This window comes from Gavialis gangeticus, unplaced genomic scaffold (genome assembly GCF_001723915.1).
Source record: "Gavialis gangeticus isolate Ggan-Ray unplaced genomic scaffold, GavGan_comp1, whole genome shotgun sequence".
Classification (NCBI taxonomy): Eukaryota; Metazoa; Chordata; order Crocodylia; family Gavialidae; genus Gavialis; species Gavialis gangeticus.
In genome coordinates, this window is record NW_017729031.1 from 55,647,664 (window position 1) to 55,669,830 (window position 22,167).

A 22,167-nucleotide genomic window follows, 5' to 3' on the forward strand; every position below is an offset into this window, starting at 1 on the left:
ATTGTTGGTCCAAGGAAAAGCCTAATGCTAGAATTCAGAGCAGCATGTTTAAATAATGCATGTAGAATTGAAAAGGGAAGATGCAATTTTACTGTTCAGATGCTGAGACTGTGTTTTTGTTTAAAGATAGAGGTATCAACTCTTAAATGTCCAGAAATATAAACTTAGTTTCCAATATAATTTTAGGGAAAGTTGTTATAAAATACACAATTTTATGAGCCCTAAAAAGGGAAGGTTTGGACATGTTTTTATTTTTAAAAAAAAGAAAAAGAAAAAAGTGATTTATTGTAATATTCCACTGGGGGCTTCAGGGAAACGGAGGCACAGAATAGAATAAATGGAACAATACTTCTGAGTCAGGATCCAGTCGAAATGAATTATCTTTTAAAAAGTGGATTATCTTTTATTAATGTAAACGATTGTTTCTGTGACTTAAATGATAAACCTTGATCAGTTACAGTGCACCCTGTACCTTTTGTCTCTGCAGCTGTGCACTAATGAAAGCCTAATCTTTAGAACTATTGATAAAATAGATATTAATTGGATATACAAAAGTATTTATTTGTTTTATAATTGATAAGACTACTGCTAAGTATAACAGATGAGGAAATGCAGAAACAGAAAGAGTCTAACTCTGTTATCTAAGACTGGCTGGCTGCTTTTTGAAGCAAGTAAAAAAGTTATGGATAGTTATGCAGCTGTTGTCCTCTTCACTTTCAGCACCTACACTATGGAATTTCATGTTGGCCCCCTATTACCCATACTAGGAAACAGAGTATTTTGTTTTGGCTCAGCACTAGGCCAAGTAAAGATGCTGCTTTTGTCAGTGCCTTTATCCAAACTAAAGACAAGAATAGACAAAAGGGAAGTGGCATTCTGTAACACAGTGGTAGCTCACTTGTCTTCCCAGAAGGATAAATGGCCAACAGGGCCAAATGTCAGATCAGGTATAGGTCAGTTTGGCAGTTTGTCTTTACATCCTTATATTAACACACACAGAGTTATCCTTGAATCCTGAGGAGGATTGTGGGAGGACAGTAGCTTGAACAATAGGCACGTGTAATTATAAATAAACAGTACAATAAAGTCTAACTCTGCACAAGGAAACAACAATGACAATAGGAAATGTAGCAGTTCATCAGTTGTTCTGACCCTTTGTTACTCTCATTCAGTTGCCTCAAGTGAGAAGTATTAAATTGTAAACTCTGTGAGTCATGGTACTATATCTTTCTTTGTTGTGTGAGCTAACATATAAATCTATGAAACGGTATAAGAAAGCATATTTTTATCACCAAGTAAGAAGCAGAATTAAGACCTAATTGAAAATTTTGTAGCGAGTATTCTGCAGTTGCCAATTTGGCTTTTGATTAAATAAACTATTTTGTGAAGAGTTTATTCTTTCTTGGAAAATAATTGTTTTGTTTTGGTTGATGTCTGCAAACCATCCCCATGAGCATGTAGTATGATTGACACAAGGTTAATAGGAGTTTGAGCCCCTCAGTGGCTTTTACAATAGAAATAGAAATGGTTTGGTTTTTAGTTAAAATATTACAATTAAATATTGAATTTTGTTATTGAGTGTTGAATTTTTACATCAAAATGTCAGAATTTTATTTGGGAGTTGGAGGTAGGGGACACTTTCTAATCAGCTATGGGCAGCATTGCCCCAGAATCTTTTGCATTTAGTTCAGAATTGGGGTGAAAAAAAGGACACATTTTACCTGTGTTTTAGAAATATGACTTTCTATCAATGTTTTGACTTATGATATCAATATAGTGTGTAGAATATATAGCATTGCTGTTGAAAAAGGAGGGAGCCTTATTAGGAAGCATTTCAATACACCCCTTTCCCAGGCTAGTATAATCAGTCCTGATTTATATTAATGAAGCTGGGCTTCTGGTGGTAAAATAAAGCGATCCTACTTCCTGTGACCTGTATTCACTTAAACTTCCAGAGATTATTTTGGCTGCTAAAAAGACTGCAACAATTAGAAGCTTTCATCATTTTTTTTTTGTATAACCAGACAAAACTTGTTTAAATTTCTGTCAGAATTTATTTTGAATAGCAACACTGTATACTCCAACATACTATACAGTTGTATTCACAATGAGGTTTTAAGACAAATATTTGCCACTGAATGTTTCTAGTCAGTCTCATAACACAAGAAGACTTAAATTAGAGTCACTAAATCTGCTGCTTTGAACAAAAATATGAATAGCTGATAGGACGTTTCCTTTGCAGATTTCATGTGCTTCATTTTCTCATCCAAGAGATAGATAGAGGCTCAGCATTATCAGGAACTTGTGTATTAGCCAAATTTGACCCTGTAATGAGAGATGCAGCTCCCTTAATCAATGAGAGGTGCATCTTTTTCCTTCAGAGCTACATCTGGTCTATGACTTTTATTATGCTGAGTATTTGACTGTAAACATTAGGCTATTTCACTAGACTTGCACATGCCTTCATTTCCACTTCCATTTTCAGTCAATACTTAAATGCTTACTCTAAATACAGTTTTGCATACTTTATATAAAGGTGTGCTGATGGACATTATTTATTGCACTTTGAGTGACTCATCATTGCCAGTTTTAGCGTATTAAATTTTCTTTTAATTTGGTATTCAGCCAAATGGTTTACAAGGCATTCCTGCTCCCATTAAATTTAATGGAAAAACTGCCCTTGACTACTGAATCACTAGGCTTGGGTCCAGAACTTTAAAGGAACCTGTGCCCCACACAATATCTCATGTCAGCAAAAGACTTTAGAGAAAAATGTACATTAGTAAACCCTGGAATTCTGGAACCCATTTTGGTTACATAGCATTTCACATACTTTTCTATGTATAAAAACTCAACAATTTTACTTTGAAATTCAAAAAAGTTCCCAATCATTGCATCTAGGCCTTGTACTTTATAGGGACTGGTACAAAAAGGTCCCCTGGGGATCTGCCTCTTTGAGTTCCTGAGTCCTAACAGGAAGTGTGCACACTACTGTATTGCTTTGAGTGCATCATAATCCTTTGGATATCCAACCAGCCAGCCAACTCCGCTAACTAGCAAGGTGGTTGGTAGCAACATGGCTTTGCCTAATTTCTGCCTCTTTTTTTGGAACTAGACACTCCCAATGTACTCTTAGGCTAGGGACAGGCATTCAAAAAGCCTGAGCCTGAATTGATTCAATCTTTGCAGATTATAGTTTCATAGTTTCATAGTTGGTAGGGTCAGAGGGGACCTGAGCAGATCATCAAGTCCATTAGTCTAACTTGCCTAGGTTGAATCAGTATGTAACCACACAGACATCGCCTCTGGACTGAAAAAAATGCAGGCACAGGCTAGAAGCCAGGGGACGGTAGAGCAGCCTTCCCTTCCACAGTGCTGAGCTGAGAGGGGTGTGGTCAGGCCCCATCCAGAAACTCTGATTAGGGAGGGGTTATGCCCTCTTCACTGATAATAGAGCATTTATCTGCTCTGTTAACAGCATTTAGCACCCCATCAGAAAACAAAGCCTCACTCATTATTTCAAGCTTTTCTTAAACAGCTTTTTCTAAAGGAAGGATGCAGGGGCATTACCAGCTAACCTGTTGATTAGCTCCAAAAGGCCTAAAAAGCCACTGTCCTGTCTGCTGTACACAGACAACTCTTAGCATTAGCTAGCATACCACATGCTGGCTACAGTCTGTGCTGTGGGAGAGAGGAGGATCCCTGCTTAAGCAGCAACTGGAGGTGGAGGGGGAAATGGGGCACAGGGAAGCCAGACAGCTGTGCCTGCAAGTCTCTGCTGGAGCTTCAGCCAGGGAGCAGAGTGGAGGGGTCCACCTAGCCCAGAGAGCATGCCAGGATGCTGGGGGAATCTGATTTACCTTAAACCAGGAAGGGGTCTGGAACAGACATTGCATAAACTGGCTTGACACAAACCAGCTAAGTCTGATACTACATTCAACCAGGTTTATCTCAAACCAGTTTCAGCCATTTTCAAACTGGTTTATGTACACTGAATATCTATTCTGTTACAGGTTTAAACCGGTTTCTGATCACTTAAACCAGTTTATGTGTAATGTCTGTCCCTAGCCTTATAGGAGAGAGAGAGAGAGAGAGAGAGAGAGAGAGACTACAAGTCTTCCCAGTCATTACATCTTGAAGTTGTGGGACACCTCCTTACTGATTCCTCTTTCCTGTCCCTCTCCATGCATTTATATGTAAGAGGCCCAGTGGGGGCCAACATTTTTGGCAGGCATGCCACACATTAGCACCCCATTCTCAAGTGCTATTTTAATCCCCTTCCCCTGCCCAGCCTGCTGCTCTGCTTTTTCCTCCATGCCCCTGTGCTTCCTTCTTGAAATGCTGCTTTGCTTTGTTTCTTGCCCTGTGCTTCTTGCCCAGTCTGCTGCTTTGCTTTCAGATCTCTGCCTTGCCTGAACCCTCCATGATCTGCAATATGCCACAAACAGAGGCTGTCAATGCTACGTGTGGCACATGTGCTGCAGGTTGGCCACCACTGGTATTGTTGTTGTCAGCAGTCCCTCATAGTTCAGGATGGTCACTACAACCAGTTAAGTAAAGGGTGTAAATGAAAAAGAGTCTATTGATGGCTAAGAAGGCTGATCCTAGAGCTGCAGATTCTTTGGCAAATGCCACAGATGGTGCTTAAAGGGAGGGTCAGACCAAGGTTATGGGTATTGGTGATTGGTTATTGTGCTAGATGCTGGAATCAGTGGGAGAAGATTTGTTTTATGTATGAGGCTATTGCACATCAGCAACCATATGCATCTTAGTGGAAGAGAAAACAGAAGATCCAAGATGACTGGGGTTACTCTTCCACTGCAGAGGATGAGGAGCCTCTTCTGCTATAGACCATGTCTGTTTCCTATGTGTCTGTGCAGTGCTTGTCTCCACACTGTACAATGCTAAGATAAGATACCTGAGAAACTGGGAAAATTAATGCCCAGGCAGAGCTCCATGCAAACATGACTACACTATTTTTAGTACCTGAGGTAGGTCAGGCATTTCTGAATTGTAAGCTAAAATACAACAGGTAGATGAGAAAAGAGAAGGACAAGGAGACAATAAAGGAAGGTAGTTGTCATGCATTAAGGAGAAAACTTAATTCACTACCTGTCACATTGTTAGCTTTCCCTCCTTGGTCCACAGTGTTTTGAGTTTGTTAAACTTCAGGGCATGATGCAAGTCCATCAATTCTGGAGATATGTGTTGGATAAGGCTGATTAATGTTGCTGTGTCTAAGTACCAGTATTGGGGTTGCGTTTTTTTTTCCAGTGCTTTACATTGTAAGAGACTTCAGTGTGACTCGGAGTTGTAAATTTCAATGCTAGCCCACTTAAGTACACAACTGAGGACTTTGGGAACAGTATAAGGTAAAACACCTTCACTGTACTACCATTGCCCAGTTTAAAAAGCACCCATAGATATCTGCATATATTGTATTGCTGACCCTGGTGAGTCTCTTAGGAAAAGAGAATAGACCCAGGATGAGGGCCCTTGATACAGAAGTTCAAGTTTGAAAGATTTCCCAGAAGTCAATATAAACGTTTCTTTTTTTAACTTCTTGCGATAACAAAGGCTAAGGAACAGTCTGGCAACATTGTCCCTGGGGAGAGCAATGAAGGAGGAGGAAGTTGGGCTTGGGGGGAGAGGAAGGAAGAGAGAGAGAGAGAGAAACTTTTTTTAAACTTTTGAATCTGTTATTATAAAAGTAAGAAAAAAATAAAAGTGCAAAAAGTGTGTGGTTCTCCCAGGGGCCAGGCATGAAACACTTATCAGTAATGAAAACACTCATATGACCAGAGATTGAAACCCACTTCCTGCAGCAACATTTATGGAGTTATACATTTAGGACTAACTGTCCATCTTCCATCTTGCATAGTGTCTCCTCTGTGGCCAAGCAGGAAACAAATTGGTACACATTTTGTTGTAAGGCAAAGTTTCGAAATTCAAATGTGATTCACATCTGGACCAAGAAGCAGGGCTTCATCAGTGTTGGCTCCTGCAAGGTTGTTTCTGTGGCTTTTCAGGGTTGCCATCTTGGCCTGGCCTGGAAGGAAACTGGCGAGGCAGATCATACTCCCTTCTACTGCTCGGTACAGCATAGAGAAATTGTACACAGTCTTAGGGAAGTCTAAGTCCAGTGTGCCAGGGAGGATGCTGAGGACAGCAAAGAGTGGCCACAGTCAGGAACAGTCCAGGAAGGCATGGAAGAACATCTTCTCTACCTCCTCCCCAAAGAAAGGGTAGGTTGCTGATGCTGCCAGGTCTAGGTGGTGGATAAAGGTCCTGTGGCCAAGGCCCCATGCAACATCAGCCATTCAAGGTCACCTGTTTTCTTGGTGATGGGAAGCTTGTACGGGGAATGCTAAACAGGTTGGGATTCCTCTAGTGTCACTACTAGGCACTGCCTCCAGGTCATGTCAGGGTTGCATTTTGATTGTCTGTGTGTACACTGGTTTCCTAGACAGAATCTCAGAGCATATCCCACCACTGTTCTCACTGGGCACAGGGCAGGGGAGAGAGAGAAAAAAGAAGTGTGATCATGGAGAAGAACAAGGAAAATATAACCTCTGAGTAATGATGGAAAAATTGAGGGAGTGGTGAGTAGTGCTGTTATGGACAATTCTCTTGCAATTTATGTTTGGTGCCAGTCTACTGCTTTGAGCAGTACATTAGCAATACATGAGAACAAGAGAGAGAGCCTTGTATAGCCAGTATTGGGCCACTTTGCACTTCTATATGAGACACTAGAAGCGCAATAGACTAATTCTACTGCACATTAGCGCATCACAGCGAAAGCCATGCGAATGCCCTGATGTGCACTAGAATTAGTCTCCTGTGCATTAGCATCACCTACAAGACATGCTCTGGCGCTACTACGCAGTAGTACCAATTACGATGCATTAAGTTAGTACCTGTTGTTATAGGTCCAATACTCAATACACCATCATTATGGTGCATTAAGGCACAGGTAGATGTGCATACTGCGGCATTAATATAACATCATTGAAATAACTCAATAGAAATCTGGACAGTATGTTAAATCCTAAACCTTTTTTTCTTTTCTTATGAGCTATAAAGTACCTGTTTATCAAAACAAGAAAAAGTTAAATGTTTTTAGTGGAGGCATTTTCATCTGCTACTGAAATTGGAGAAACACCTAGGTGGCAAACTTTTCCTCAGACTGGCTACTTTACTATTTTATATTGGATCTTAAAAAATCTACTAAATAGGAATGTGTGTCATTTGAGCTTTTGTTGTTTCTGATGGGAAGGAAGTTAGCCATTCCAGTAACATCCACTCCATCATAAAAAAACAAACAAACCCTACAGACAGTGCCCAGCTCAGGAAACTGATAATTGCACACAAATGCATAATTTCCCTGGGCCCCAATAAGCAGCAGTAGAATTGGTAAATTCATTTTACACTGGGATAATAGACGAGTGCAGATCTATGTCTTTAATATTAAAGTAATCTGTGGACAGTTCATACATATTTATATCTGTTACTGCTCTTTGGTGCAATACATGCATAACGCTGATTATTATAGCCAATAAAAAAAGTTATCATCTAATTGTTGAAACTGTGTCTTGAAAGAGTTGCCAAGTGAAATACCCTTTTCAGTATTTTTCAAGTGCACCTAAGTAACAGAACATTCAGCCACAGAAGGCCAAAATTATGTAGATATGCGTGCACAGCTCTTGAGACTTCCAGGTACGTATCTGTGACTAGATACCGAAATTACACATAAACCAGTATAAATGATCAAAACCTGGTCTAGACCTGAAACAGAGCAGAAGTCCAGTGCACACAGATCAGTTTCAAAATGATGGAACCTGATTTAAGGTAGACCTGGATGAATGTAGTATCAGACTGAACTGATTTAGGTTAAACCAGTCCATCAAACTTCTGTCCCAGATCCTCTCCTGACTCAGTTACCTCTCAGTCCCCCAGCATCCCAGGATCTTTTGCACCCCCTTGCCAGCCCTTCCTCACAGGGCAGGCAGGCTAGCTTCAGCCTTGCTGTCTGCTCCTGCTGAGCCAGGCTGGCCCTACCCCTGGCCTGTGTCCTGCCTGTGCCTGTCAGCGCAACAGGAAGAGAGGGGGGAGGTGGAGAAGTGGATTCCCCTGCTCTGGGCTTCCCCTGAGCTGGGGTCTGCTTCTCTTGGAAAAACTGTGGGAAACTCACAGGACTGGAGGATTGCTGCAGGAGAAATCCCACCACCAAGGGGGGGAGGGGCTGTAGAGAGCCTGACCAGTGTGGCTTCTCTCCTCAGCCCTGCCCACTGACAGGTGGCCACTGGGGGGTGGGGCTTGGGAGAGGGTTGGGCTAGACAATTGAGGGTGGCCTGCCTGCTGGGAGGTGTCCTTTAGCACCCTCAGCCTTCTGGTCTCAGTCAGTGCAGTCACCCTGCTTCCCCACACCACGGAAGGTCGAATATCTGTTTTTTCTCCCAAACTAACCTAGGACACTGAGTAAAGCGTGAAACAGAGCGCTTCCCTTTTAGGTTTTCGAACCTCTGTACTTGGCCTCAGTATAGAACTTGGTCCAATATGTTTTATGATTCAGCAAACAATCTGGAATTGTACACACACATCATCACTGAGTCAGCTTTTTAAAATAGATTATGGAAGCAGCATTTTAAATTGCTTATACATGTGCTTTATTGAGGACTAGATGATGATAATGAGTATTTAAATGCAAAAGTGCACTTCAGCTTTCTGTTGACTGCATGCAGTCTTTCCCTCTCATTTGTTGCTCGTCTTTGCAAGAATTACCAGATTGAGTCCTAATCAAATAGACTGTTCTTCAGGATAGTCATTTTCTTGGAAAGAGAATATCCAGGGGCTGGATCTGAAGGGTTGTTTTTTTTTTTTTTTGTAATATAAGTAAACAAACATGAGAATAACAGCCAAGAATTTAGGAAGAGCTAATTGCCAAAGTCAGTGAGGAATGATGTGCTGTCATATCCACAAGGCCACTGGTGAAAACTTGCAATATGAGTATAATAGGTGGAGAATAAGAAATCATACTGTGAAAATACCATGTCCAGGACCAAAAGAGTTAACAAATATTTCTTTTAAAATTAAGCCCAGAACCTGTTAGTACATATACAGCAATTGTTACAATGCAGATTTTCTTTTGAATGAAACGTTTATAGCTGCTTTTGAGCAGCCATCAGTGTAGCTGTGATGGTAGTGGTGGCAGCTGGAAATATTTTGAAACAATGAGATCGAGGTCAATGTGAACCACCCAGTTTCAAGAGTAGAAACACTGAAAGAATAGAAAGCTGTTAATGCAATATATCTCCCATTTCAACTACTTAGAGTGAGTGATCAAAAGCATGGGTTTATTTGAGTTTGTTCCAAATCTAAGAGCATTTTTTCTCATTGACTGCATATTCCCTAGGGCACTGATACTGTCTTCTACCTAAATATTATGTTCCCAACTCACTGGGGTTTTATTCACATGTACACCATCACCCAATTAAAAAAAATCTCTGCAGAAAGGGTTATTATTTATTTATTTATTATTGATGCAAAGTAGATTAGGACATCTCCTAGGATTAATGAGCAGCTGGGAGGAGTTGACTGCCTAAGGCACAGCCAAGGGATATTCATTCAACCAGTCATTAATCCCAAGTGATGCTCCCATGCTATGCCCCTGCTAACATTATTGTTATTATAAGGCAATTGACAAAACTAACAGGTTTATAGAATTTGATGAGTGATGTTGTTCTTATGATGATTACACACATTTCTAAATGCCCATCCCTGTAGTGTCTAATACAGTTTCAGCTGATGTGCTTGGTGCATGTCTAGAGTGTTAAAAGCCCTATATAGTACCCATTTAGAAGGTCCGAATGACATTTAATATTCCATTCCATTCTAGACTTTTAAGAAACCTTGCAGAATATTCCATCCTATCTGAAGGATGTCTGTTGTTGTCACTCTTGAGCAAAACCCCACCAGTTTGATAGTGGTAGTCTGTAAAGGTAAATACACCATGCCAGCAAATTGCCTGTCAAGAATGACCGAGGCGGCAGGCGGGAACCGAGCATCGTCCTCCATCATCCCGCACTGCCTTCACCTCCCAGGAGCACATGGGGCAGGGAGCTTGTGTGCAGTGTACGCTGGTGCCCCCCCCACCCTACGCTCCCGCTGCTCTGCGTTGGGCCGTGCACCGCCACCACCACCCCCCACTGCCCTGTGCTGCCACCGCTCTGTGTCCAGCCCTGCTTTATCCTCAGAGCGGCAGCAGCATGGGGCAGTGGCCACCGTGTTCAAGTTTCCCCGGGAGCGGGGGAGGGAGAAAGTTTGCACGCGATGGTGGCTGCCACTGCCACCCACCACCCCACACTGCCACTGCTCCGCATCCAGACCTGCACCACCCCCCCATCCCTGCCATTGCCATATGGCCTCGCCCCCCCCACTCTGTCCCCTCTGTCTCCCTTCTCTTACACCCCATGCCACTGCTGCCTCCAAGGAGTTTGGTGATTGGTTGGGAGTCTACTGGAATTGGCATCAATCTCCTGGTGACTATTGAAAGCAATCAAGAAGATTGATATTGTGAATGGGTTGAATAGTACAATTAATGACATTACATCTTGTTGGGAAAAAAAAATCTCCCAGGATAAGGGCTAGAGCCAGACCCATAGCAGCTGCCTGTCCCCTACTTCACTTGCCCTCTGCAACTCTTGCTCCCTTACTGTCAGTGCCTCTCAGTCTAGCTTGGGCTGAACTCTCTCTTGGGCCCAGAGCAAAGAGAAGCTCCATCCCTTGCCTGGCCATTCAGCAGTGCACTGCTGCATGGCTGGAGTGGCTGCTCTTCCACATGCTGTACTCTGGGAGGAAACAGAGCCTGAGCAGCATCTGACAGTAAGAGGGAAGGGATGGAAAGAGAAAGAGAATGTGAAGAGCGGAGGGAAGGAAGGAGCAAAGATTGTGGTGTGGGGGGGAGGGGCAGAGGCTGTGGGGAGTTGGAGAGGAGGGGCAGAATCCAGATTCTGTACCTGGAAAATTATATAAAAATAATCTTTTTTCCATATATAGAATCTAATTATGGGGGGGGGGGCGAGGGGATCTTAAATTTGGGGCTGATTAGATTTGAGTAAATACAGTACTTCAAGGACCATTTGAGCACAAAAGACAGATAACCCCTATGGGAGTTGTTTCCAGGGAGTCAAAAACACTTCCCCATGGCTTAAGTTGCTTCTCCAGAAAAGGCATAATAATCCTTCTGTCTTAGCATCTTTTATGGGCTCTGGCATATATACCTGAGATTCACAGTGGGAAGAGTGATTGATTCATTAATGTTTGAATATCATTTTGAAAATGCAGTGAGGCTAAGTATTATTAGTGCTCATGTTATCCACAGCTGAAATGCAACCACCTCTGGGGTGAAATATGACAGCTGTTTAAGACCACAAAACCACAGAACAGTACTGTACAATAATTCAGTGCAGGAAGTGTAATATACTATATTCAGCTGAGGATGTTGAGTTAACCAAGTTAGAATTAGTCTGGGACACACAGTAAACCGTTCTGAAAAGAGAAAATTGAAGAGGGTAGCCACGGTTATAATATATAATCCCCACTGGTGGTCAGGACATAGTTTATATATCTGAGTTGAAAAATTCACCTTCAGCACTATGCTGACCACTAAAACCATGATTAGGTTGTTTCAGTGCTGATTTAGAAGAAAGGGTTTTACCCAGTCAACCACTTCCTACTATGCTCTGATGATTCATTGCTACCCAGTGGGACAGTGTTTAGCTTATGAGATCAAAGTGCATCAAAACAGAGGGTGTTACATCTGCAAGTTTAAGAACAAATCCTCAGGCAAGCATTTAGGTACAACAGTGATAGAAGAGATGTCACGATAGGCTGACCTTGACACAAACTTCTTCTAACATATCTTTACAAGTGGATTGCCACTTAGAATTTGACAATTCTTGGGGTATGGATGGAAGTACATTTATGCTTCTTGTTGCTGTAGATGGAGCTCCCATTTTCATTAGTGATGTCTCCCTAAGCCTAAGCATAGAGCTTGTCAACTAGGGCCAAGCTACAGAAAAATATTTTGAATGCTGTCTAGAAAGGTCAGTTTTAGAAAACTCTGCTCTTAATTTAGTATACGTTGCAAACATAAGGTTGTATCTTAGTGTTACATGTCTTTCTTTGGTAAAATGTAGAGTTTTCTAAAGTAGATTTATCTAGACTACATTAAAATATTTATTCCATATTTGGGGAATGCTTTACTACAGTTTCCATGTTTCAATAATGTTTAAATCCTAGGGAAGCTAATGAAGCATAAATCCAGTAAACTAATATCTATGACTAATCCATTAAACTATTTATGTGCAGAACGAGGACAGTATAGGGAGAATTTTTTATTTTCAGAGAATATTTGGGGTAAGATTTTGAGAAGAGCTCAGCATTAGCCTAACTGCTGTCACTGAAATCAGTTCAAGATTGTTCAGAATCATAATGTGGAAAATAGAAGATCAGGAATTTATTTAGCATTCCTGAAGTCATATTTTCCCTTCCATTCTTCCTTTTTCCAGTTCCTTTTCCATTCCAGACAGGCCAGTACTATGTGTAAACCTGCTGTCTTCCATTCACTCATGCCTGCTTTGTATTTGGGCTGCTCCAGACTTGTCCCAAAGTTGGATAGCAGATGAGAGTGTAAAAAAGTAAATGACACCTAGACAGGGATGTGTTGGGGCCTGGGTCAGGCTCATCATTATAGAGGAGGTGGAGTTTAGTGTATTGGATTCACAAGCAGCTTGAAGTACTAGTAACCAAAGCATCACTGAACAACTGTTTTAGATCAACCTAAGGATGATAGTGACCCCGAGCTTCATGTTTTCAGTGTTCTACAGAGGCACTAGTACCTATATTTCCAAAACAACAGATCACTTCAGTTTTGAATGTTGATTTATTATTGTTTTAATATGCCTGGTTTGAGTTTCCTCTTTCTTTGAAAGGATTTTTTTTTTCCAAATATTTTTTTTAAAACTTCCTTCCTGATGTTTGTCTTTTTTCCAGATTCCAAAATTAGAACAAGTCACATTTCCTCATGGGACTTCTGGTGCCAGGAGATACTGAGCTTTTGCAGCCCCTAGTCTGAAGGTGCCTGCGCCGGTGGATGACCTGCGCTGTCACACATGCCAGCTGTCCCTAAATTTGACAATGGCAAACTTTAAAAAGCTAATGCATGTCCTGCCTCTACGATCCCACCTCCCCCCCAAATTGCCATGTATACATTTTGAATCTTGCTAAATATTGATGAATCTTATTTGTTTAAGATTTGCTTAATCCGTAACTTGTTTGCTGTTTATTTATTTAGCATGCTAACTGTTAAATCAAGCAAAGGCTTTCAAAGAATGGGTTTGTCAAAGCAAACATATCTTCCTCCAAGGGTTCTAAGGATCAGTGTTTGATTAAAAAGTGACAGCAGCATTAAAATGGGTGACCTGTGTCTGTCTTTTTGTAAAAGACGATCTGATGAACTTGTAGGTGTCCTAGGTTTTAACTGGTGAGTTGTTTTGTGGCTGTTGCAGGGCGTTCCTGGGAGGAATTATTTGATCATTTAATAAATTCATTATTATTTCTATAAAGATGATGTCAAGATTACAAAGACTCAAACATTTAAATTTGGGGGAAAGTACGTTTGACCCATGCACAGTTTGATTTAAAAATGTATCCCTATTAATGGCAAAAACCCAGACATTGGCTTAGAATCCCAGTTCCTGAGAAGGACAAGCCAACATCAAAAACAGGATGCTGGGTGAGTGCCGATTTTAGTTATGAATGTACACATGATATAAGCATACAGATATTGCACCATCCCTCTGCTCTGTTTGCCTGCTCTTTTCTTTATGAACTCCTGTGTACTGAAACTGATAAAATCTACTCTCAAAAGAGCTCAAAGACCAAAATTCCTGTCTGCTTTAATACTTTGATGGCTCACAAGGACAGAGCAGCCTTACAGAGAACCCTAACATAGATTGCACAGCCAGGGAAAATGGTAGGTTATATTGTTGGCTTTTATTTGCATGCTCTTCCGGCCTTCTAGAGAGACTGGTGGTGGTATGGATTTAGATGCTAGGGCACTAAAACAAAAGTCTAATTAGAATCTATTCACCTCCATTTAACTTGTATATTCGATTAGTATTAATAGTTTGTGTGTGTGTGTGTATGCGTATGTATTATATTTATGCACACATAATATATATGGGATAACATACTGGGCCCTGTTTTACTATTCTGACTCATGCAAGTAATCCTGGCTTAATGAAGTTAAAATTACTTGGAGGAGTAAATGTTAAGAATTGAGCCCTACAGTTGTATTGTGTGATAGAGCAGATCAGTTTGGGGCTCATCAGCCTTCCAAGTCTTTTGGGTCATTTTCTTTCCTGACTATATTCCTACTATTGACTTGATAATTGATAGAAATCAAAGTGGATGATCTAAAGCTGAAGAACAGCTGCCATTTCTTCAATGGTCATGTTTCAAAACTGAATTGCTTCATGGAAGTGACTTCTTTAATCTCTGGGAAGAAAGGAGACAATCTATATTCCTTATACATGCCCCACGAGGAGGCCAAGGAATGGTAATACCAGCTGCAGTTTGAGACACTTATGTTTTCTGTGAGCTGGAGGATAGACAATGGGACACAGATGACTAAGTTTGGGCATTCATGTGTATAAATTCAGTGAAAATGAGACATTTCATGCATATTCAAAGTGGACAGGAGAATCAACTGTTTCCTTTGCTATTCTATCAGTGGCAAAATAGATTTTCTTCTAATAGAATGAAAGATCATTCAATCAGCAAATTATTGTTTAAATTGAGTAATAGTCACCAACTCCATCTTGCAGCCCTGGAATTACTTTTTCTTTTCCTGGCTTTTACTAATTAAATTGTTTCAAAGAGATACTCTGCAATGCTACATGCTGCAGAAGAGACCTGCTTTTTAAGACCTGGGTAACAGAGAACTATTTAGCTTTCTGAAGCATTTTTGGCACTGAAAAAATGTTCATGTGAATAGTAGTTTACATGTTGTAAAAAACAAAACAACCCTCCCACACCCATGCACACATATCACACGAGAGCACTAAACTAGGTTGTGTTACCATGTACTGTTTTTGAAAACATTATGTGTTGCATTTATTAATTACCCAGCAGTGTACATACATACACAGTTCTACATGAAAGTAAGACAGTGGGCAAATTTAGAGGTAGTATGTAAGGACATTGTAGGGAGATACAAGGGGGTTTTAATTTGTACTTTCTATTGTTCTTTCTCTGTATAAATCACCCCTGTTAAAACTCTAAGAGCAACTTACCAGTGTTGCACATCAGTACTGAATTTGTCCAACTTCCCCATTGCAAAGAGTTTTCAGGCTAAGTTAAGAAATGATAAGCTAATGGGTGATAAGCTTTGAGGGGAGGGAGGACTGAGTGCAAGTGTTAGTAATTGCATAGCTGGTCAGTTACTAACATTTGAAGGGTAAGCAAGGTTTGTTTTTCTCAAACAGTATTTGAAAGGAAACCAAGAGTTTGGAAGTTTTACTGGAGAAGCCCCCCTCTGTGGTGGGGAAGGAGGTATTTTTGCAAATTAACTTATATTTTCATTTCAGGTTTTGTTGCTAGGAGGTTCTATTGTTAGACTTCTTAAATAATCTATTAACTATTGTAATGACCTTCTCTAGCTAACACTCCATATACAGTGTCCAAGCATTTGTCCCAGAGCAGTCAGTCTCCTAGACGCAACCCCCCTGAATCTAACCAGCAGCTCCTGATGCTGTTACACCTTGTAATGCACACCTACATACAGCCAGTATGTTTTCTAGCAATGCTTTCAAGGTTTGCTTGAAACTCATCTAGAGGTTGGCAAAAAGGCTTTTAATCTCAGGTTACTTTAGTGTTAGTAACAAAATCCCAAACCAGGTAAGCTGAGTTTCCTCATTTCTGAAATAGATTTTGGTCCTTCTGGAAATTTCAAGGGTTGACTTTTATGCTGTTGAATTAAAGCCAGATATACAACAGGGTGTCTAGTGATGTGAAGCACTGATCATTTTAGTTCATCTTTGCTAGCAGATGGGATGTACTTTTGTAATGTTGGAAAATATATAAACCCAGGTTTTGAAACACAGGTGGGTCGAAGGTAAGAAACACCCCTCCCCCCCCATGAGGCAAGAGCCCCCGGCCCACCCTGCACTTTTCTAAGCAGCTCAGGTGGCGGCTCCTTTCGGCTTCCACCACCGCAGACCACCCCCCCCAAGAGTTGGAGTGTAATTTGAACCCTGCATAAACTCATGGACAAAACTCACTGACAGTATATTCGGAATAAAATACACTATAGAATAAAGTATAGCAGTGCAGTTGGGAAGGAACAAAATGGCCTGAAAGCACTGGCTTAGGACTCTGGATAGAGTTAGTTTTCCATCAGGGTGGAGTCATCACATACCGTAAGATGTAGCACCTCCTTAATGTTCTTGGGCAGACTTGCCTCTGTGTGCAGAACTTTTGAACCTAGATTTGCAGCCAGTCATATCAGTTTTCTCTGACTTTACTGGGTAAACTGCAGTGATAGGAAAAGTCTCCCTGACTGAAAACCCTAGCTGTCTCCTGCTTTCAAGAGTTCCTGAGGTTTGCTTCCTACTTTTCTTCAGAGGGTCAGTTTGCCTTTAAACCATTCTCTTATTTCCCAAAGTGATAATTGTTTGGTAGATGAGAATCAGAATGAAGATACAGCTATCCTTTATGGTCCAGGTTGGGGTGGAGGGGTGGGTTTTGTTTGTTTGTTTTAATTCTCAGATTTGGGTCAGCTTTACTACTCCCCTTGGTTTCTGGATGTTGACCATTTTGCAAATTTCAAAATCACTTCTAGTAAGATTTTCAAAAAGGTCTAGGCCCGATTTTGAATGTCTAATGGTGCCTTATGAATGATGAAGCAGCTGGGGACAGTGACAGACTATGTCTTATTGCCCCCTGTTGGTTACTCACAAGATTACTAACAGAAGATCCAAGCAGTGAATCCCCAGGTGTTTTAACCATCAGTAAATGAGTAACAGCCCAGCTTAGCCCTTTAAGTTCTAGGTCTCTGGGCACATTCCCAGACTAAAGAATGTCTGTGAAGCACTTCCTCTTGCGTGCTGGTACACACTGTGTCATTGTTTTCCCTAAGACTTCTCCACCTCTGACCCTTTCCCAGAATCCCTCTGAATCTCCTGCTCCAGTTTGCCTGATCAGGAGGCACATGATAGAAATAAGCAAACAGATATACAGAGATACAGCTGGACGTTACACACTGTTTCTGAACACAACATTGCTTTACTTATCAGACAAGGAGGTTATAGTTAACTGAAAAAAAAATCCACCCTGCACATACCCCTTTCTCTACCTTGCCTTGGTCATGGGAGTTTCTAGATTGGCAGTGGGGTAGGAGGGGAACCTGTGTTCTGGCAATCAGGGGCTGGGGGGTTACCTTTGCCTGACTGGGCCGCTTCAGCTCTGCAGGCAGTTTCACCTCTGCTTGAAGACTAAAAATGGCTGAAAGGTCTCACCTGATCAGCCCCATCAAATGGTTACAGACTGCTGCTAGCTGGTACATGCTGTGCTTATACTCATCTGCTCCTGCCACCAAAATTTTTGGCAGCAGACAGCAGTTTCAACTGCCCAGCTGATAGAACCCAGGCACCCCTGGCTGCTGTGGGGGGACTCTGCGTGGCTTTGCTTAGCAGCTCTGCTGCCAGAAGCACACCATTACAACACACAAGCTGCTGACTTGGGAGCTGAAGGCACAAGAGTGTCTATATACAACTTCAGCCAGCCGCTAATGCTTCTGGTAAAAGGGAGAGTTTGCTGCCATTCCAAGTTCTTCCAGGAAAGTTTTGTAATGTAGACTAGGCCTGTATTGTCCCCTAATACCTCCATTCTCCTTAGTAGTTTTGTTTAGGATATTTATATTTGGAGAGAGGACTATCTCTGTTTAACAGTCTTCTGAGCTAAGTACAGGCAGTCAAAAACCCTGAGGCTTTGGCTGACAGTAAAAAACCCTGAGGCTTTGCAGGTTAGTCTAAGCTGCACAAATTAAATTGAAACAGAAGTGAACAGACATTTACCTTTGATTCAAGAAATGCAGCCACATGCATGCAGTGGCTCAGGCCAGAAGCCGGGGGATGCTAGAGCATGCCTTTCTGGCTGTGTGTTCACTTCCTCTTCCTGCTGCCCCCAAGGTCTCTGTGATTTGCAGTCCATAATTACAGCAACAGGACTCTACAGGGTTGCTCATCACTTCTTTCTGCTTCCACAAATGAAATCCTCCCAGGAATCCTCTGGGATTTGTAGTCCACAGTTGCAGCCAGCAGCAAGTTTGAGCAGGGGAAGGGGTGTATAACCTCTTTCTCTGGCCTCAACCTCAGTCATGGTTTACCTGGGGGGGGGCAGTCCCTCCCTTGTAGACTGGACTGCATCCACTGCTGGACTTGCCCCCTGCCATCCTTTGACAGCCAGCCCTCACTGCTCTAGCTAGAAAGCAGAGGGGCATGGCCAGCCCTGCTGTCTGGAGCAGACAGCGCAGCCCAGCCCAAGGCTGGAAAGCATGCTGGGATGCTGGGGGACTGTGATTTAACAAGGAAGGGGTCTGGGACAGAAGTTTCATAAACTGGTTTGACCCAAATTAGTTCAGTCTGATACTACATACAGCGAGGTTTATCTTAAACCAGTTTCAGCCATTTTGAAACCAGTTTATGTGTAACTTCTGTCCCCAGCTCTATTGTTCAGTCTATGCTACCACCTTTCAGAGTTTCAGGCCAAGGAGGAGATGAAAACAAGAAGCTAACAGATGAGGATTCTCAACCAGGGTGCCACAGTGCCCTTGGGGGCTGTGAGATTCTTTGATGCATGCCACAGGAGGTGTGAAGAGATAAGCAGATAAGGGCAGGCTCAAGTTCTCCCTTCCTGGCTACTTTCCTGGTCCCCTGAAGGTAAGCACTGTAATAAAGAAATTCATTTTTGAAATGGGGTGCTGCTCAGTTCACAGAAGTTACGGAGCAGCACCTGGAGTCTAAAAATATTGAGAGCCACTGTAATATATTGAACACCGAAAATAGATTTGACAGCTCCCTCCCACAGAATTCATAAGTTGCATAGACAGATTCCCCAGATTGTCACGAGTACTTTTTTTTCAGGCATTTTCAATAATGCTTGGGAAACAGTAGTTGCTGCAAATGCCCAAGTACATTAGAAAAACTGATGCTAAATGAGTTAGGGTATATTTCCACCTCATTGCCAGTGAACAGATGCTTGCAAGTAAGCCATACCCACCCGCACCTACTTGCATGTGTCAAACCCCAAAACACAGCTGTAAAGCTGTGCTGCAATTAGAGTTAGTGAACTGGACAGTGGTCACAGGGCGTGTCCCTCAGAGGCTTCAGTTCCATTTTCCTAGAATTGGTGCATGCAAGTGGGAGAGGGTGGATGGGTGGAGGGTTGAGTATCAGACATGTAGATGTCTCCCAAGTACCTACATCAGTTTTGAAAATGGGCTTATGTTCCGAAACCATTCAAGTGCTTTGGGAGCCTTTACTTTTTGTGATTGTTAGTTAGTTACATGTGGAAGATTATTTTGTAGCAAATTATTTTCGTGTGGCCTGTTACTCAAAATATTTGCATTAGGATGCATGAACTCCTTCCAGATTTCTCTTGACATTTTGCATTTAATGCAGAGAAGCAGATTGAGGCTAATGATTCAGTGTTTGATGGAAAGCCCCATCACTCAGTGCCCTGTATCTATACAGCAATCAAATCCCACACACTGTATTATATTCTGTTAAGAAATCTGCTAACCTTTCATCTAATATTTAAGGTTTTATAGCAGTGCTGCAGAGCCTTTTCCATATAGAAGGATTTTCAGCTATTTTTGCTGCTCCTCTGATAGGATTTAGTTCTCTCTACAGTGCCAGATGTTGTAGGTAAAACAGAAAATTATATAGTGTCATCTTGCTTATTTTGCAGGGAAAAAAGAATCCCACTTTTGAAACCTGGCTGGACAAGGGATAAATTTAAGGAGGCAGGTGAAGTGTGTGAGCTAGGAACAGTTAAAACAAAGCTTTCCTAAATATGGCAATGAATATAAATACAAATTAAATTAATGTCAGGACATTGTATACATTAAAGTGAATGCACTGAATATATAATCATATAGATAAATATGGTTTTTTTTTATTGTAAGATGACTACCTCTGTTTTATATGCATCCACTGCCACTGATATGTATCTTGGTGGAGTTCTAATGATGTATATTTATAGAGATATCATTTCAGTTATGTATTAGAGTGTCTTCTTGTCTGTTCCTTAAGAAATGCAGTTTAGAATTAGCCCTTTACCCTAAGATTTTGGAGCACTTTACTTGTAGGAAAATTAAGTCCAAGGTAACAATAGAGTCAGGCTTTCATCAAGCATTTGTTCCATTCAAGGTCCTCAGTGGAAGAACTTATGGTGTGTTGAGGGACATACAAGGAGGAGGAACGCTGTTCATTGTGTGTTTTGGGAAGGTTACTTTAATCAGACAACTTCATTGCAGTGTAAAACCATTTAAATCAGTGGCATTGTACTGGGATGTATTTGGCCTGATACATTTCTTAGTTTCAGCTTGTGTCATGAACCCAGGTCACAGGCACAGAAAATCATAAATCCAATTAAACACTTAATTCACAGAGCTTTTATACATTGACTGTGGAACTAGAACCCAAGGGAGGCCTACCTCTCATCCATCCATTCTAACTAGGAACCAGAATTCCCCTGTATCTGGCACAAGAGGAGAACCTAGATATTACACGCCTGGTATTAGATTACATTCTTACTAGTGAACAAAATATAACAAGGATTATTGAGAATCTACAAAGTATAAAGCCTTATTAGCTCTGAGACTACCTGATGAACCCTTGTAGGATGGGAGGTTTTTGGAGGACTTCAGCTATTTTTACCAATGAAACTGGGTTGTGTGTGTGTGTGTGTGTGTGTGTGTGTGTGTGTGCGCGCGCGCACACATTAGTTTTGCTAAGATGTGTGCAGTTTAGGCTTATGTTAGCTACAATACTATGTGGCAAGCATTTCTGACATGATCAGTTTTTCTTTAAAGTAGAAGCTGAAGAAACATTCTAATAATTTATTTCTTCCTCAATTAAAAACTGGCTTCAGATGTGGTACTCATAAAAAGTGCTTACAAGTACCTTAAATTAAGATAAGCTCCAGTTCATCCTCTTACATAAGTTTTCTTTTTCTTGAACATAGTCAAGGGAACACAGGAACACTTTACATAGCTATGATATGTAAAAAGAGGAATATATATATATATTCTAATATTACAAAAGCCTAAGTCTGTCTTTCTGTAATGCTTGATTCATGCTCTGATTGGCTGACAAACAAGAAGCGTTCTGACAGAAGGCAGCCTGCCGCCATGATGGTGGGGACACAGGGGATGGAGTGTGGGGGGGTGAGGCCCCCTTTGCCCTGCTCCCTGGAGGCGGCAGCAGCAACAGAGCAGACAGAATTGGGAGGGTGGGGCCAAGGCCAGCACAGCTGGCCTTGTCCCCACCACCCTGCTCCCTGTAGGTAATGTGGGGGGGGAGTGGGCCCAGGCCCAATGTAGGGCAGGCAGCGGGCCCGGGCCCAGGCCCAATGCAGGGGGAGTGGGGGTGGAGCAGGTCTGAGCTCTGGCCTGCCATAGCAGAGGGGAGAACAGAGGATCCAGCCTGACATGGCCACAGCAGCAGCTAGGGGAGGAAGGAGCAGGCCTTGTCCCCCCATCGGGTCTGGGCCCATTCTTCCCTTACCCCGCTCCCCTGCTTTGGCCCTGAGCCTGCTCCTCCCATCCCCAAGTGGGCCTGATGTGGGGAGGAACAGGCACATCTTAGCATTGGCAGTGACAGTGAGGCCAAGGGAGGAGTGGGCCTGGGCCTGATGGGGGTGGGGGTGGGACGAGCCCGAGCCGGGGGAAAAGCCAGCCTGCCATGGCAGTGGGGGGAGCGGACCCAGACCCCAAGGAGCAGGAGGGAGGAGGCAGTGGGATTCGACAGGGGGGCGGGGATCCAGCTCCACCTGCTCCCCCTACACGTCATTCTTGGTGGGCTCTGTGTGTGTGTGTGTGTG

General features: G+C 42.1%; 1 protein-coding gene across 2 annotated transcripts in view; it reads left to right on the forward strand.

The window, feature by feature from the left end:
- RAPGEF4 (Rap guanine nucleotide exchange factor 4) overlaps window positions 1-22,167 on the forward strand; it is a 304,750-nt gene that overhangs the window by 63,992 nt on the left and 218,591 nt on the right. The gene's annotated exons all lie outside the window — the stretch shown is intronic.